This window comes from Bubalus kerabau, chromosome 6 (genome assembly GCF_029407905.1).
Source record: "Bubalus kerabau isolate K-KA32 ecotype Philippines breed swamp buffalo chromosome 6, PCC_UOA_SB_1v2, whole genome shotgun sequence".
In the NCBI taxonomy this organism is placed as follows: Eukaryota; Metazoa; Chordata; class Mammalia; order Artiodactyla; family Bovidae; genus Bubalus; species Bubalus kerabau.
In genome coordinates, this window is record NC_073629.1 from 100,198,648 (window position 1) to 100,214,726 (window position 16,079).

General features: G+C 43.9%; 1 protein-coding gene across 4 annotated transcripts in view; it reads left to right on the forward strand.

The window, feature by feature from the left end:
* Positions 1-664: 664 nt before the first annotated feature.
* Positions 665-16,079, forward strand: part of MKNK1 (MAPK interacting serine/threonine kinase 1) — a 43,870-nt gene continuing 28,455 nt past the window's right edge. For all 4 annotated transcript variants that reach the window (XM_055585985.1, XM_055585983.1, XM_055585986.1 and 1 more), the window contains exons 1-2: positions 665-821; positions 10,115-10,295. The gene's annotated coding sequence lies outside the window, so the exon portion shown is untranslated. The remainder of the gene's footprint in view (positions 822-10,114; positions 10,296-16,079) is intronic.

The following is a 16,079-nucleotide window of genomic DNA, read 5'->3' on the forward strand; positions in this document are numbered from 1 at the left end:
CAGGCCTCCCTGTCCATCACCAACTCCCGGAGTTCACTCAGACTCATGTCCATCAAGTCAGTGATGCCATCCAGCCATCTAATCCTCTGTCGTCCCCTTCTCCTCTTGCCCCCAATCCCTCCCAGCATCAGAGTCTTTTCCAATGAGTCAACTCTTCTCATGAGGTAGCCAAAGTACTGGAGTTTCAGCTTTAGCATCATTCCTTCCAAAGAAATCCCAGGGCTGATCTCCTTTAGAATGGATTGGTTGGATCTCCTTGCAGTCCAAGGGACTGTCAAGAGTCTTCTCCAACACCACAGTTCAAAAGCATCAATTCTTCGGCGCTCAGCCTTCTTCACAGTCCAACTCTCACATCCATACATGACCACAGGAAAAACCATAGCCTTGACTAGACGAACTTTTGTTGGTAAAGTAATGTCTCTGCTTTTGAATATGCTATCTAGGTTGGTCATAACTTTCCTTCCGAGCATGCAGAAGCGCTCGGTAAATATAATTATACCTGCTCCTTGCCCGGCCTCCTGCTTCCAGGCGCTTCCCAGGACTCCTGACCTCCAGTCCGAAAAGGTAGCGTCCGAAAACGCCAAGCCCCGCCCCCTACCCCAGCAATCGCCCCGCCCCTCTTCCAGCACGCCTGCGCAGTTTACTTAGTACGTCCCCACCCTTTCCAGCGCGTAGCCAACAGGGCGCAGGCGCAGCTCCGCCCCTCACGCCTGTCTTGGGTCGGGCCCGCCCCTCGGGGCTAGTACTGCCGCTTCCGCGTTCTCGGGGGAGCGTTTTGTATGTGGAGTGCGAGTGACCTATTCCGCCAAGAGTCAGCTGAGGTAAAGCCCAGACAGCGAGATATCTCTGCGAGTAAAATGGGGTGCCCACGGGGGAGGGAGGGGCGGCCCGTGAATGAGTCCTGTTCCTGGGAAGGAGCTGTCAAGGCTTTCGGAACGGCCCGAGGTCACGACCAGATTCTCTTCTGTTGCCGGCCGGCTGGGCAGGCGGGGGCGGACAGCTGAAGGAGCAGCTTCATTAAGACTCTCCTTGAGGCTCCGTCCGGAACGAGCTCTGGGCGCATCGTGTGTCTCCAATCCAGGCTCAGCCGGCGCCTGGGTTCGGGGCTTGGCTTGTGACAGGTGTCCGACGTCGGAGTTTAGCCAGGGGCGGGTTTGAGACTCGGTACGTATCAGGCTGTATGGCTGGGCCCGAGGCTCAGGCAGTCCAAAGTCATGAATAGTTTTTCATGTGAGGAATGTTTCATTATCTGTGTACTCCATTATTTTAAAGTGAACTGTTTTCACTTAAAAGTTCCTGACGTGTGTGGGTCGCTGTCCTGTGAGGAGAGAGAATAGTGTGAGATACAATGTCTCCTTAGGGAGTTTCCAGGCTACCTTGTCAGATGGTCAGTGGCAGATCAGAGGCCAGCGTGGGTGACAGGATTGAAATGTTGGAAATGCTCGAGTTTGGGTCAGGCAGTCCTGGGTTCAGATCTCACCTCTGCCACCTAACTAGCTGTGTGCCTTCACCACGCTGGCCTTTGATCTGCCATTGACCATCTGACAGGTAGCCTGGAAACTAACTCCCTAAGGAGACAGACTGTATCTGCCACTTGGTAGCTGTGCAAGTTGTTTTCCCACCCAGAGCTTTAGCTTCTCTTCTATTAAAAAGGAACAGGAGGGTCATTGTGAAGGCGAGTTGCAGTCCCCTAATGTGGCACCTGTCATGAATTGGGTGCTGAATATTTGGTACGTGAAATGAGTGTGGTTTCTAGGAATTAGGTCGTTTTGGACGTTAGAAAGGCCTTGGGGGAAGAGTTAAGGTGACCTAGGTTTTGAAGCCTCAGTGGGGTTTACAGGTGGAGCCGACTTTACAGGTTGGGTCAGTGCTTTTTGACCAGTCCTCATATGCCCAGCACTGTGCTGGACAATTCATGTCTGTTATTTCACTGGATCTTCAGCCATTGACCCAAGTGCTTTCAGCCTCACTATCCTTAGCTTCAGCCCCTGTAAAGAAGGCTTGGCTGGAAGTAATGTAAAGAGGGTTGGTGTTTCGTTTTGTTTTTTAATGTGGAGCTGGGGCAGCTGGAGACTTTGGTGATCTCTCCCCAACTTCTCCCACATCGGCTCTTCCTTTTCTGTGATCCATAGTGCTACTTGAGTTCTTGACTTTGGGAGGCCTATTATGCTAGCAGATTTTGATGGTTATAGGGCTTAGCAAGGGAGCACCTCTTAAACTTGGATTGCATGAAGCTGAACCTGAGAAGTAAGTTCTGTGAACAGGAGCTGTTGGGTTCTGGCACAAACTTACGAAGATCCCATAGTAATTTAGTAACTTGGTTCCTTTTTCCTTTTCATGGGTGCCCATGTGATCTTCCTGAGAAATGTTCTCAACATATCTCTGCTCAGAAACCTTGGTTGGCATTGTTGCCTGCCTTATGGAGTTTGGACTCCTTGGCCTCATGGAAAAGCCCCTCCATAATCTGTTCCCAAATCACTCTCCTGCCCTGTTTCTCTTTGTTCTCTCAAACCTGCACCCTATGGCCCAGGCAAAATAAACTTTTTTCTTTTAAATTTCCCTCAAGTACTCCTTTGCATGTTCCTTTATTCACTCTTCCTAGAGTCCCCACCTTCATCTTTCAAGGCCTGTGTCTCCTGTAACCTGTCATTGAAGCTTCTCTGATTCCCACTACTGGATTAGTTGCCCCCTTCCCATCTTCTGTAGCAGAAACTACACCTTGAATATAGCTCTGATTACAGTATACCTTGGGATAAGTCCCCCAGGATGTGCTCTGAGTACATTGGTGGAAAGGGACCATGTCTGTTTCATCCCTCCTCTGCCTGGCACATAGTAGGCCTCTGCAGTGTGTGCAGTCAGATGACTCAGTGACATTTTTATATATTCGCTTTGGTCTTTGTTTTATGAGCTTTCAGGTTCAGAGTGGGCCTTTGTGTTCTTCCTTCTTTTTGTGCCTAAGGAGAGTCCTAGTTTAGATTGATGGTGCCCTAATTATAGGCATCAAAGGTAAGAAAGTGCAGGAATCCTGCACAAGGCAGAATCCGTCATTGCTACTGTTGTTTTCAGCCTCTTGCCTTGCCTTTGCTGTGAATTCTGTTGGCAAGGAGGTGATGTTCTGTTCAGGAACCTGCACTGAATGTGTTATAGTTCACACAGGGGAAGGTGCACAGGTGGTTTAACAATCAATTGTTCTGACCTTGCCATGGCCCCTCTCCTCTGGGAACCAGCAGCTACCATTTTTCCTTGCCAGCAGCTTCACCATCTGTAACAGGAAGGCTCTTTGGTGATTGTAGAGAAATATACCTCATTGAAGGTATAGGGAGCTTGGGCAACATCTGGTTCTTCTTCGATTTTACAGATGGGAAGAGGCCCAGACAGGGGAAGGGACAAGACTGGACAAGACATGAGTCAGTGGTAGAGATAATATGAAAAGTGAAAGATTCTGACTCTGTTTTCTTCCAGTCTGCTACTTTATAAGAAAATATTGAACATTTATTGAGTACTTATTATGTGGCATATACTGTTTTAAGTGCTTTACATGTGACATGTCAAAACTATGTATTCTATAGACTTGGAAACAGAGGCAGCTAGAAATCATCCAGATCTACTTTTGGGTTCTACATGTTTGCTTTATGGGCTTCCCTGATAGCTCAATTGGTAAAGAATCTGCCTACAATGGAGGAGACCCTGGTTCGATTCCTGGAGCAGGAAGATCCGCTGGAGAAGGCATAGGCTACCCACTCCAGTATTCTTGGGCTTCCCTTGTGGCTCAGCTGGTAAAGAATCTGCCCACAATGTGGGAGACCTGGGTTCAATCCCTGGGTTGAGAAGATCCCCTGGAGAAGGGAAAGGCTACCCACTCCAGTATTCTGGCCTGGAATACTGTTTGCTTTTTAATATGGTTTCAGTGGCTGTCGTTCTAACCGGTGGGGTAGAACAGTTCTTCAGGGTCACCTACCTCCATGAGGGAGTGATGTCCTCCCAGCCATGTCTTCCTATATCCTGAAGAAATGTCTTTAGACAAGTCCAGAGTGTGTTGAAAGAGTGGGTGATAGAATGAAGCAAACTGCATGAGTTTTGGTGGCTCTTAGTTTAGGAATATCACTATACTTTAAAAATTGTGTGTTAAACAAGTCAGGCAGTGAAAGCAGAATTTTAGAAATTCAGTCCAGGAGCTTTCTGTAGAGTTTCTCAGTCAGTGATTCAGTTCAGTTCAGTCGCTCAGTCATGTCCGACTCTTTGCAACCCCATGGACTGCAGCATGCCAGGCCTCCCTGTCCCATCACCGACTCCCGGAGTTTACTCAAACTCATGTCCATTGAGTCGGTGATGTCATCCAACCATCTCATCCTCTGTTGTCCCCTTCTCTTTCTGCCTTCAGTTTTTCCCAGCATCAGGGTCTTCTCAAACGAGTCAATTCTTCGCATTAGATGACCAAAGTATTAGAGTTCAGCTTCAGCATCAGTCCTTCCAATGAACACCCAGGACTGATCTCCTTTAGGATGGACTGGTTGGATCTCCTTGCAGTCCAAGGGACTCTCAAGAGTCTTCTCCAATACCACAGTTCAAAAGCATCAATTCTTCGGCGCTCAGCTTTCTCTGTAGTCCAGCTCTTACATCCATACATGACTACTGGAAAAACCATGGTGGCAAGATTCAATTTAAAAACATTTTGATATTTGGCAAAACTAATACAATTATGTAAAATTTTAACATAAAATAAAATTAAAAAAAAAAAAAAAAAAACACATATTGAGCTCTTTCTACATACAGGACCCTGGTATTGAGAAATATACACAGAAGAGAGCAACACATTTCCTGCTCTCCTATAAGTAATTGTCTTTTCAGAGCCTTCTCCCTCCAGTGTAGTTGGCAAGACTGATAAGTACATAAATAACTGAAATCAGGTTGACTCTAGTAAATCTAATAAAGAATGTAAACAAAGTAGGAGAAATCAATCCCAACATGACCAAAGGGGGTTCAGCAAGGATTCCTGAAGGTTGGAAAATTTATGCTAGGCCTTGAAGGAAGTTCATTCCAGTGAGAAGGAACAGCCCGGGCAGTGGTCTAGAGGTGGGGGTGAGGTAGAGGGAGAGGAATGGATTTGGTGAGAAAGGGAAATAAACTGAAATGATGAATTGTGGCCATAATGTATAGAGGTGTGAAGAGAAGAACACTGACGTTTATCTAGTCTCTACTCTGCTTTGTGGCTGAGTATATTAGATGTATTACACACAATAATTTATTTAATCCTCAGAATCCTATATAACATGGGGATATTTAACCCCAATTTAAAGATGAAGAAACTGGACCTCAGAAAGATTAGAGTGATTTGCCCAAAGTCAGGTAGCTCATAAGTGACAGAGCTTGGTTCAAACCTGTTAGTGTTGGATTCAGAGACCTGTGTTCTTTTCACTATACTGCAAGACTTCAAATGCCGAGACTGGGGCTCTTTATTCTGTCTTCAGAAAGGAGGTAAAGAAAGTTGGAGAATGGGAACATTTTGTTTTAGCACACGAGCTCTTTAGTTGTGGCATGCAGGATCTACTTCCCTGACCAGGAATGGAACCAGGACCCCGTGCATTGGGAGCATGGAGTCTTAGCCATTGGACCACCAGGAAAGTCCCAATAGTAATACTATTGATAATTATTATTGATATCCAATTAGGTATTGGTTTTATAGAAGGTATATTTTTATGACCATTTCCCTACTGTCTTACTCTGATATCATTGCCTTCTCTTTCTTTCCATTGTCCCATCAAGAAAATTTGAAACATAGTCATACCTCATTTTATTGCACTTTGAAAATATTGTATTTCTTACATATTAAAGGTTTGTGGCAACTATGTATTGTCAGATGATGGTTAACATTTTTTAGCAATAAGTGTATTTTATTATTTTTAATTAATTTTAATATTAAATTGATTTAATGTAATGATTAATTTTAATTAAGGTATGTACATTGTTTTTTTTAAGACATAATGCTATTGCATACTAAATAGACTACCATATAGTATAGATATAACTTTTTCATGCACCAAAAAGCCAAAGAATTTATGTGATTTGATTTATTGTAGTGATCTGGAACCAAACATGCAATATCTCTGAGGTATGCCTGTACTAGATTGTTCCATCACAGGACTGCAAAGGATGATAGGACAAAAAGTGCCAGTAGGAAAAGGGTCAATTAAAAGTCAGTGGCTAAAAAAAAAGAGTCAGTGACTCATTAGAAAAGTCTTACCTAACTTTTGTTTCACCCACCTGGTCTCCACAGCAAATAGGAACAGAGCTGCATGTTTATTTCCTTTTGCACAGCCTTTAACAAAAGTGCCTACCAGGAATTCCCTGGCAGTCCAGAAGACTCTGTGTTCTCACTGCTGAGGACCAGGGTTCAATCCCTGGTCAGATTACTAAAATCCCACAAATTGCGTAGCATAGCCCAGAAAAACAGTACTCAGCCAAACCCCTTCAATTCACTTGCCAAAAAGTACAGTAACAGTGTCTTTTGAAAAGTGCTGCCTGATTTGGTTCTTCTTTCTCTCCAATTTAAGCCCCTCTAGCCTGAACTTAAGCTGTTTTTTTCTTTTTCCACTTTCCATGAATATGGAAAAGTTCCCTTTGATTATAAGGGAGGATGAGATCAAGATTTTCTCATGAGAACCTTTTGTAGACTTAAAACCAGAATCAAATTGGGCCTCATCTTCTCTTCTGGAGGCTAAACAGCCATGTTTTCTTTTAGTTCAGTATTAAAACATATTTTCTGTTGCTTGGATCACATTGGTCATGCTTTTCTTTCTCTTAGGTCTTTCTCCTTCTCAACAATAACCCAGACTGTGCTTAGTCTGCTAATAGGAGTCCAACTAAAGCAGTTTAAGGGCAGAATAACTTCAGATGTTTTCATTCATTCATTAACATTTATTGAATGTTTGCCCCATGTCAGGCACTGTGCTAGGGGTAGGGGACCCAGAGGTGAATCAGACAGTCTGCCCTGCAGCTAGCTCACAGTCTAGGGGGAGATGTGCAATAAAATGCTACAGGTACTGTGACTGAGTTATGCACAAGTGTGGGAAGTTGGAAACTGTTCAGTGAAGTTAGGTAGAAACTATCCATTTTGCCTGGGCTATAGGTGAGGACTTCTGTAGATGAGTGGTAAGATATAATGCCGGAGGGGTGGGCTAGGGCAAGATTGTGGAGGCCCTGAGTGACAGCATGGGAGCTTGGTCATTCCAGAGGCAGTAGATACCCATTAGAAGTGTCGGAACAGGAAAGTGCCAGGCTGAAATCTGGCTTTTCGGATCAAGGACAAAGATACTGCAAGCTGTATCTGTCTTATCTGCACCCCGACTGATGTTTTATGGGGGGAAATGTCTTATTTGTGTACTTGGTTTTTTTTCTCTAAAGCTTCTATAGAGTTTTTGAACTCTGAAAAAAATTCATTCCCTGTACAGCAGAAAATTCGTGAATAATTGAGAGAGACTTGGGTGCTTGACCTGTGTAAGATCCGGTGGCAGACCAGTCTGTGAGATTTGGCCCGGTCACATTTCACCCTTTCCCACCCTTCCCACCAGGAAGAGGTGTGGGAATGAGGAGAGGGTTCCAGGGCTCTTCTGGATATTTCATATGGAATGCTAGGAAGATTCAGGTAGTGTGAGAGTCAGAAGTTATTTCTGAGGAGGAAAAGAGGCCCACTGGAATTTGGAATGGTGTCAGGAGGAATCGGGGCCAACCAGGCACTCAGAATCCTGGGTCACGTGTCTGAAAACCTCCAAATTCTGTCTCTGCCTTTGTACTCTGCTCTCAGTTTGTTCTCTCTGCTGCCCAGTTGTGGTTTACAAAGTGGCTGGATTGCTTTCCAGAGTCACAGCTGATTTGAGGAAGCTATATCCCAAGCTAGAATAACAATTACTATTTATTGAGTGCATACTATAAGCCAGGCATTGTGCCATGAACTTGATACAGATTAGCTCATTCTCACAAAATCCCTGTCACGTAGATGTTATTGCTCCCTTTTGATAGATGATGACAGTGAAACACAAGAGAGGTTAAATATTATGTCCAGGGTTACCTCATTATTACACGATAAGGCTAGATTCTGAATCTAAGCCTTAATGACTCAAAAGCCCACTCACTTTCTCTCTCCCCAGCCCTGGAGTGGCTCCAAACAGAGTAACATGAAAGTCCATAAAGGAATTGTGAAGACTGTTTTTACTTAGTTCTACTAGAGGTGGAAATGAACAGAAATGTGTGTGTGTGTGTGTGTGTGTGTAGAAGGATGGAGTTGGTGAGGAAAGGAAACCTGGATTGGCAAACTATGGCCTACAGTCCATATCTGGCTCACCACTTGTTTTTGTCTGGACTGCAAGCCATTTACATTTTTAAATGGCTGGGGGAAAGTTCAAGAGAAAATTAAGATTTTGTGACACAAAAATCATATAAAATTAAAACTTCAGCATCCATAAATAAAGTCTTACTGAAATATAGCCGCACTCACTCATTTTCATATCATCTCTGGCTGCTTTTGCTCTGCAAAGGCAAAATTGAGTAGTTGTTGTGACAAAGGCCATGTGACACACAAAGTATAAAATACTGACTCTGGCCCTTTACAGAGAACAATTGCCAACCCCTACTATAGGCAACAAGAAGGGGCCAAGAGATTCAAACCTATGGCAAGACTGAAAGCAAAGGGTTAAAAGTCAAGGGTGTTCACGGTTGTCCCTGGAAGCATTGTGGCCACAGGGAGAGGGAACATAACCTGAGCTTTCGTGGACCTTGGAAATAGTTTCCTTGGGCCACAGAGATTTGTTTGGGAATAAAATGCACAATAGGAAGGATTATTCTGTGTGTTAATGTTCTCTTCTGAACAATAAAGAAATATTTTATGGATGAAATAATTCATTCAGATATTAACTGGAGCCCCTTTTTGTGCCAGATACTACATTAGATGCTGGAAATACAAAGATGAAAAAGATACGTCCTTGCCTTTGAGGAGCTTACAGCCTCATGGGAGAGCCACGTGTGCATTAGGGGAGCCAACTCTAAGTATTACAATAGTAGATGTGCTTTCAATTCAATGTTGGATGAAGTAGAAAAAAAGTCAGGGACTATTCCTGTAATTTGTGGGACTGCTCTCAGTAATTTATAATGGGCCTGGAAGGATGAATGGGTGTTATTTTTCAAGGAACTACATACCAGGCTGAAGGAGAGCCTGACCGTAGTAATAGTTGGAGCTTATGAGGCTGGAAGAGAAAGCAACATTAGAAATGATTTAAAGGTTCTGTGGCTGAGTGACTGGCAGGGTGATAATGTGATAGAGAAAAAGGGAAAGGAGGAAGGAGGTGGTAGCTGGGGGTTAGGGACAAGTCCAGTTTGGGACATGTGATTTGAGGTAATGATGAAACACATCCGGCTTCCAGTTAGGAAAACACTTTAGAAATGTTAGCACGAGGGCCTAGAATTTGGATTTAAACTACATTTTCAGAGCTTTTCTGTTGGGAAAAGGGGAAGTACATACTCATTGCATAGAGAAATTGACAAATCAACCTTGGCAGCTGATAAGTGGAACCATGAGATTAAAAATAGCAGTGGACATTTGGAAAATGAAGTCATCAGATGGAAAATCAGCAATAGTTAGGCAATTGGCAGAAAACCTTGTTCCTGTTCGTGCCACCTGCTGTTCTCAGCATCTACTTTTCCTTTCTGACTCTTGCCTTCCCACTGTGAGTCTTAGACCTGACCACTGGGAGATGGACCCAGAGTTCATTCATCTCTAAATAAGTGGACAACAGAGCAGTGACAGCCTTTACCTTCTGCGCGAGGCTCTTCAGGGAACAGACGTGTCCATATCTGTTATCTGGGTCCAATTACTTCTTTCTGGGTCTGGAATGCCACAGTGGAAGCATAATTTGAAAACTTAAACCAGACATTTGTTAAGTCAAAGCTTTGTGTCAGCATTTTAAATGCTCCAATGCCTGATTTTAAAGACTGGGGAAATCTGATTGCCTTGTGATTACCTACTTACTGGTATAACACAGATTTAGGGAATACAGGTTGATCTTTATCTTCTCTGGTCATTAAGTCAGTATTTTTACATCCTTTCCGTTTCTGCTTTCTGAAGATTTTCATGCCAGATGTGATGAAGCAGAGGCTGATGGAGAACTGAATAATGTCTGCTGTGCACAGAGGCCATTGAAACCTTTCCTGTAGCTGGAAAACAGCAGCCCCTGACAGAAGCATTATTGCATTTGAAGTTTCAAGTTTACAGAGGATTCGCTTCACAGAGTTGGGCTGACCTATAGGTAAGATTGGATGCCCATTTTACATAACTTTAGAAAAAAGTTTGTTACCTTTTGGCCACACCAGATGGTTCATTGGATCTTAGTTCCCCAACCAATGATTGAACCTGTATCCCTTGCATTGGAAACTCAGTCTTAACCACTGGGCCTCCAGGGAAGTCCCTACTTAACGCTTTAGATTGCGTCAGGTTGAAATTACAGATTTCCCGTCTATCTGAAAGTAGAACCTTCTGGTGAAACCTTTCTTAAGCCGAAATGGTGTAAAGCAATTATGTTAGGCCACATCTTCCTAATGGATGCACAAAATAAATGGAGATCAAGCAAAGATGCTCACAGAGAGAGTTCCAAGCTCCATCAGCTAGATGCTGAGTGTCGTTCCTAGGGAAGGAATTCAGTGGTGCCACTCTCACTGCTCACGGTGCATGCTGCCACTATAACATTCAAGATGTGCTGAACTCCATTTTCACTTTTCATCCTTTCTCATAAAAAGGAAAACCCTCTTAGTATTTCTTGAAAATGTATACATACTAACAAAGGTCTTTCATAAAAGCAAAGTGGCATAAAGCGAACTTTTCCATAAGCAGTGTAGATCTGTATCTGATATTGCCAGAGGAAGCAGTAAGTCAGAGACTTCAGTGTTCGGTTGGGCAACTGGGATTAGCTGGGCTCCTTGGCACGCCTAAGACAGTTACTAAGCAGGGAGAAGCACAAGAAGAAAATGGCAGAGAGGGTCATAAGGAAAACCATGCAGTAAATAAAACATTTATTCCCTAAAGGTAAAACCACTGTATCATAACAAAACGAAATCAAATACGACAGAACTATAAAAAATAAAATTCTGAACCCACTTAATTTCATTCTCCCCAAGTAACTGCTGTTAATAATGTCTTGAAATGTATCTTTTCAGGTTTTTAAAATAACCCTATTTTAAAATATCTGAGGACTTTTTTTAACGTATCTGAGGACTTTTTGAAGGCTTCTGTATGACATGCTGACCTGAGGTCTCATTATGCCTCACAGTTATAACAGTGCCTCATTTGCTGATTGGTTTAGCTGTGGGCTAGGTGAGACTGGCTTTAGCCTGACCTGTGAGTTTTCCTACTTTGCTGCTATGTCACCCTCCTTTGGCTGAAGCTTGCCAGGGACACAGACTTCCCTTGCTTCCCATCCCCAACGAGCTGCCCTTGGTGGATTCTCCCCTTCTTTGATGGTACTGCTGTTCTTACATTACCTGACTTTGATTAGGTTACATATATTGAGGTAACCCTCTGTGCCTGATTCCATACAAGGCAGTGGGGACGGAGAGAAATTAGGCCCCATGCCTTCCTTTGAGGAGGGTAGTGGTCTTTGACTCCTCCTCCATCTCCAGTCACTGGGCAGGATCAGGACCAGCTTTGCCTCTGTGGCTTCATTCCCTCTCCCCATAACACCCCTCACCTCTTTTTCTTCCTTTCTGTACCCACCTCAGCTACACTCCTTCCCTGCTTTCCTCTGGGTTGCCACAGCCGCACTCTGCCCTCCAGTCCCCCTCCAGCCTACAGTTTGTTCTGCCATCACAGCCAGTTTGATGGCCCTAAAGCAGTGGTCCCCAACCTTTTGGGCACCAGGGACTGATTTCTTGGGAGACAGTTTTTCCGTGGACGGGGGGTTGGGGGTGGTTTAGCGATGATTCAGGTGCATTACACATCTGCTGTGCACTTCATTTCTAATCTAATGCTGCCACTGACCTAACAGAAGGCCTGGAGCCTGGGGACCCCTGCCCTAAAGCACAGCTCCAGGGGTGGCCAATCCCTCCCCATTGCCTAGAACAGTGGTTCACAAATGTGCTCTGCAGACCCTGGGGAGCCTTGGAAACCTTTGAGGGTATCTACAAGGTCAAAGCTGTTTTCATAATAGTGCCAAGATGCTGTTTGTTGTTGCAGAGCAACAACAGGCAAACTGCTGGTGCCTTAGCACAAACCCTGGCAGTGGCACTGAACTGTACTCGCAGTCATTGTATTCTTTACCACTACACACTTAGAGTTGTTTTTTTTTTAATACCATGTTCACTTAAATCTGTCCTTGATGAGGCAATAGAAATCATTAATTGTACTGAATCTCCTTGAGTACACAACTTTTTAATATTCCATGTGACACAGTGAAAATGTTCAAAGCACTCCTGCTCTATATCAAAGCACAGCACTTGTATTGAGGAAAAGCACTTGTGAGATTGTTTGTGAATTGCAAGCTGAACTAGCCATTCTTCATTTTTCCTTGAAAGAATAAATGACTAAAGGTTGGTGAGGCTGGAAAGTAGATGGGCACCAGATGTTGAAGGGCCTTGTGGGCTGTATTAATAAGTTTGGGTGAGCTGACTTCGGCTCTTTATACTGTCCTGCTCACACAAATCCAGTCCTTTACTGCTGCTTGCTATTTTTTTTTAAACTGAGGCATAATCAACATACAACATTTTATTAGTTTCAGATGTACAACATAATGATTTGATATTTGTGAAACAACCGCCACAGTAAGTCTCATTAACATCTATCACTGTACACAGTTACAGAATGTTTATGTGTGATGAGAATTTTAAATGCCTACTCTTAGCAACTTTCAAATAGACCATACAGTATTATTAAGTGTAGTTGTCCTGTGTTAGACGTCTGTTAGTCGCTCAGTCATGTCTGACTCTTTGTGACCCCATGTACTGTAGCCTGCCAGGCTCCTCTGTCCATGGAATTCTCCAGGCAAGAATACTGGAATGGGTTGCCATTTCCTTCTCCAGGGGATCTTCCCAACCCAGGGATCGAACTTGGCTCTTCAGCATTGCAGGCAGACTCTTTACCGACTGAACCACCAGGGAAGCCCTTATAATTGCCATGCTGCACATTCTATCTCATGACTTATATATTTTACAACTAGAATTTTGTACCTTTTGACTCCTTGTACCCCCAATGTCACCCACCCTTTACTTGCCACCTCTAGCAATGAGCAATCTGTTCTCTTTTTTAAGATTTCACATATAAGTTACATTCACTGATCACATAGTATTTGTCTTTCTCTGTCTGACTTATTTCACTTAGCCTAATACCCACAAGGACCATCTGTATCATTGCAGATTGAAAGATGTCATTTTTTGTGGCTTAATACTGTTCCATTGTGTGTATATATTTATGTGTGTGTGTATCTCACACTCTTTTATCTGCCTATCCATCAGTGGATACTTAGATTGTTTCCATATCTTGGCTATTGTCAATAATGCTGCTGTGGGCATGAGGGAGCAGGTATCTTTTCAGGTTAATGTTCTCATTTTCTTCAGAAAAATACCCAGGTATGGTCATATGGTAGTTCTGTTTTCCTGTTTACCATCTCTTAAGTACATATTCCCTTTACCCCCTCCACCTTTCCTGTTCTCATTCATTTTACCAGATGATGCAGTGACAGCTCCGAAGGCTACACATGAGCCCAGAGTCAGAACAGAGGAAGAACATGGCCCTGAAACTAGACCTTTTGCCCCTGGGAATCTTATCATCCCCACCCTGTTGAGGCCTGTTGTGAATCATCACCCCACTGGCGCCTTAGTGGGCCTCACTGTAGTTGAGTGGTAGGCTGCAGTCTGCATAATGCTGCCCAGCCTCGCTGCACCCTGGACTCTGGGGCAAACCTGTGAAATACTGTAGACCCTTGGAATCACATTCACAGGCTGTCCTTTGATCAGGACAAGCTGATTTCACAAGGTGCTCCTTTCATCCATCATGTGTTAAATTTGACTTCCATTTGAGTGTGCCCTTTCCTTGATCTTGTCCCCTACATAGTAATGATACCACCAGAAACCAAATCAAGCAACTAATCAGTCAGAAGAATACAGTAGCCTTGTCCTGATATCAGAACTGCCATGGAATAATGTAGTTGGACTGGCTGGTAACTCATCCTGTAACAGGCCAAAACACAAAATACAAAACTGCCTCAGTGAGAGCAAGGGAGAGGAAACTTCTGGGGTAATTGGATTTTAGATTAATAGTGATAATGTGGTAAGTCATGACCTTGTTTTATGTAAGCTAGAGCCGCCCAATGTTTCTGACATCATAGTACAAGAAAAAGTGATGTTGTTCAGCTGGTGAGAGGATCAGTAGCTCACAGCACATCGGAGGGGAGGCTCCATGCTAAGGTTTCTAGATAAAAGCATTCTTGTCTGGCACCTGGCTAACTCTGGCTGCCTGTCCCCTTCTGCCTTTCAGCATTCATGTTTAAATATACTGTAATAGTTAAAAGCTTGAATTCTGAGCCAGACTCTCTAGATTTAAATCCCAGCTCTGCCACTTACTAGCAGTATAATTGTGGCAGATTACTTAATCTGTTTGTACCCAGTTTTTCATCTGTAAAATGTGTATAATAATTATACTTACCTCATAGGGTTCTAACGATTGAGTAAGTCAGTTTATGTAAACTGTGGTATTTGTGAAATGCTCAGAACTTTGCCTGGCGTGTGGTAAGCGTCAAGCCAGCGTGGTGTGTGTGCTGCTACTGCTGCTGTTACTACTACTTCAGAGAAGTGAATGTTCCAGGCCAGGCTCCCCAGTTCCTCCTCCCTGCCTCATCCTCTGCCCACATTCCTTAGTCTCAGCCTCTTCCTTAGGAGTGTCCATCGCCCTTCCTTTCATTTCCTCAGTTTCCTTTCATTTTCTTAGTTCTCCATTTGTTTGGGGGCCCTTAGCCAGCTGATGACTGGGAAGACAGCTGAATGAATAATTATCCTCAGCAGCTTACTGTCACCACTGTTCATTCTCTAGAAAGCTCCAGTGACTAAGGGAACTACTCTCACAGGTTGGAAAGTGAATTAATTATAGACCTTAACAAGAATTCTAGGGTAGATGGGAGAGGAGCATGAACTAAGTTTGCCAAGCCGACTTAGCTAGCAAAGTCTTGTTCTTGGAGAAGAATGATCATCTTTGGTGTCACATACCAGACGTTTGTGCTGGTTAGTTCTCTCTAAGCTGTACCGAAAGGTGGAGAACAGATCTGGTGCCTTTGGGGGCAGTGTGGCTCCTAAGACTTCGTGGAGAAATGACATAGTTCTGTCAGAAGCTGGGCCTCAAGGTCAGCTTGTGGGCTGAACAGTGGATGGGTACTTGGATGTCAGGAGTATCTGTGGCTCTTGTAGTCCTACGGGATAAGCCCCCTCAACCGCATTTGCGCTCTGTGAGTTCTCTGAGCCCTCTCCACATGCAGGAACTAGGTTGGTGGTTGGATCATATCTTTAACACGTACTACACTTCCACTTGATAATGTGTTTTACAAAGAAAGGAGACTATGCATCCCTCCTCTTATTTTAATGGAGAAAGCAAGATAAACTTAAGCTGAGGCATAGAAACACATAAACTGGTGATGGTGATGATACTATGATGGTGAGACTGCATATGATCTGCATCTGTTCACCCCTTCAACTAACTTATCACCACTTCCCCACGTCCTCTGCACTCCAGCCAGCCTGAATGACTTGCTGTGGCACTAGCTGGCCACACGGCCTCTTCTGCAGGCTGTGTACCTCCTCTCTCTCTCTCCCTAGCCCCCACCTGGCTGCTTCCTTCAGCATCATCCTTCAGGTGTCAGCTTAGCTGTCCCTTCCTCTAGTGACCAAACTGAGTTAAATGCCTGTCTTTTGCTCCACAGCACCTGGTGCTCCCCTGTCATAGTACTTATCCCACTGAATTGAAATGGTTTTAAATTCCAGTGGATTTAAATTCCATCAGGGTGGAAACTGTGTCTTCTCTTGTGTTCTCAGTGTCTAGCACTGGACAGGCAGTAGAT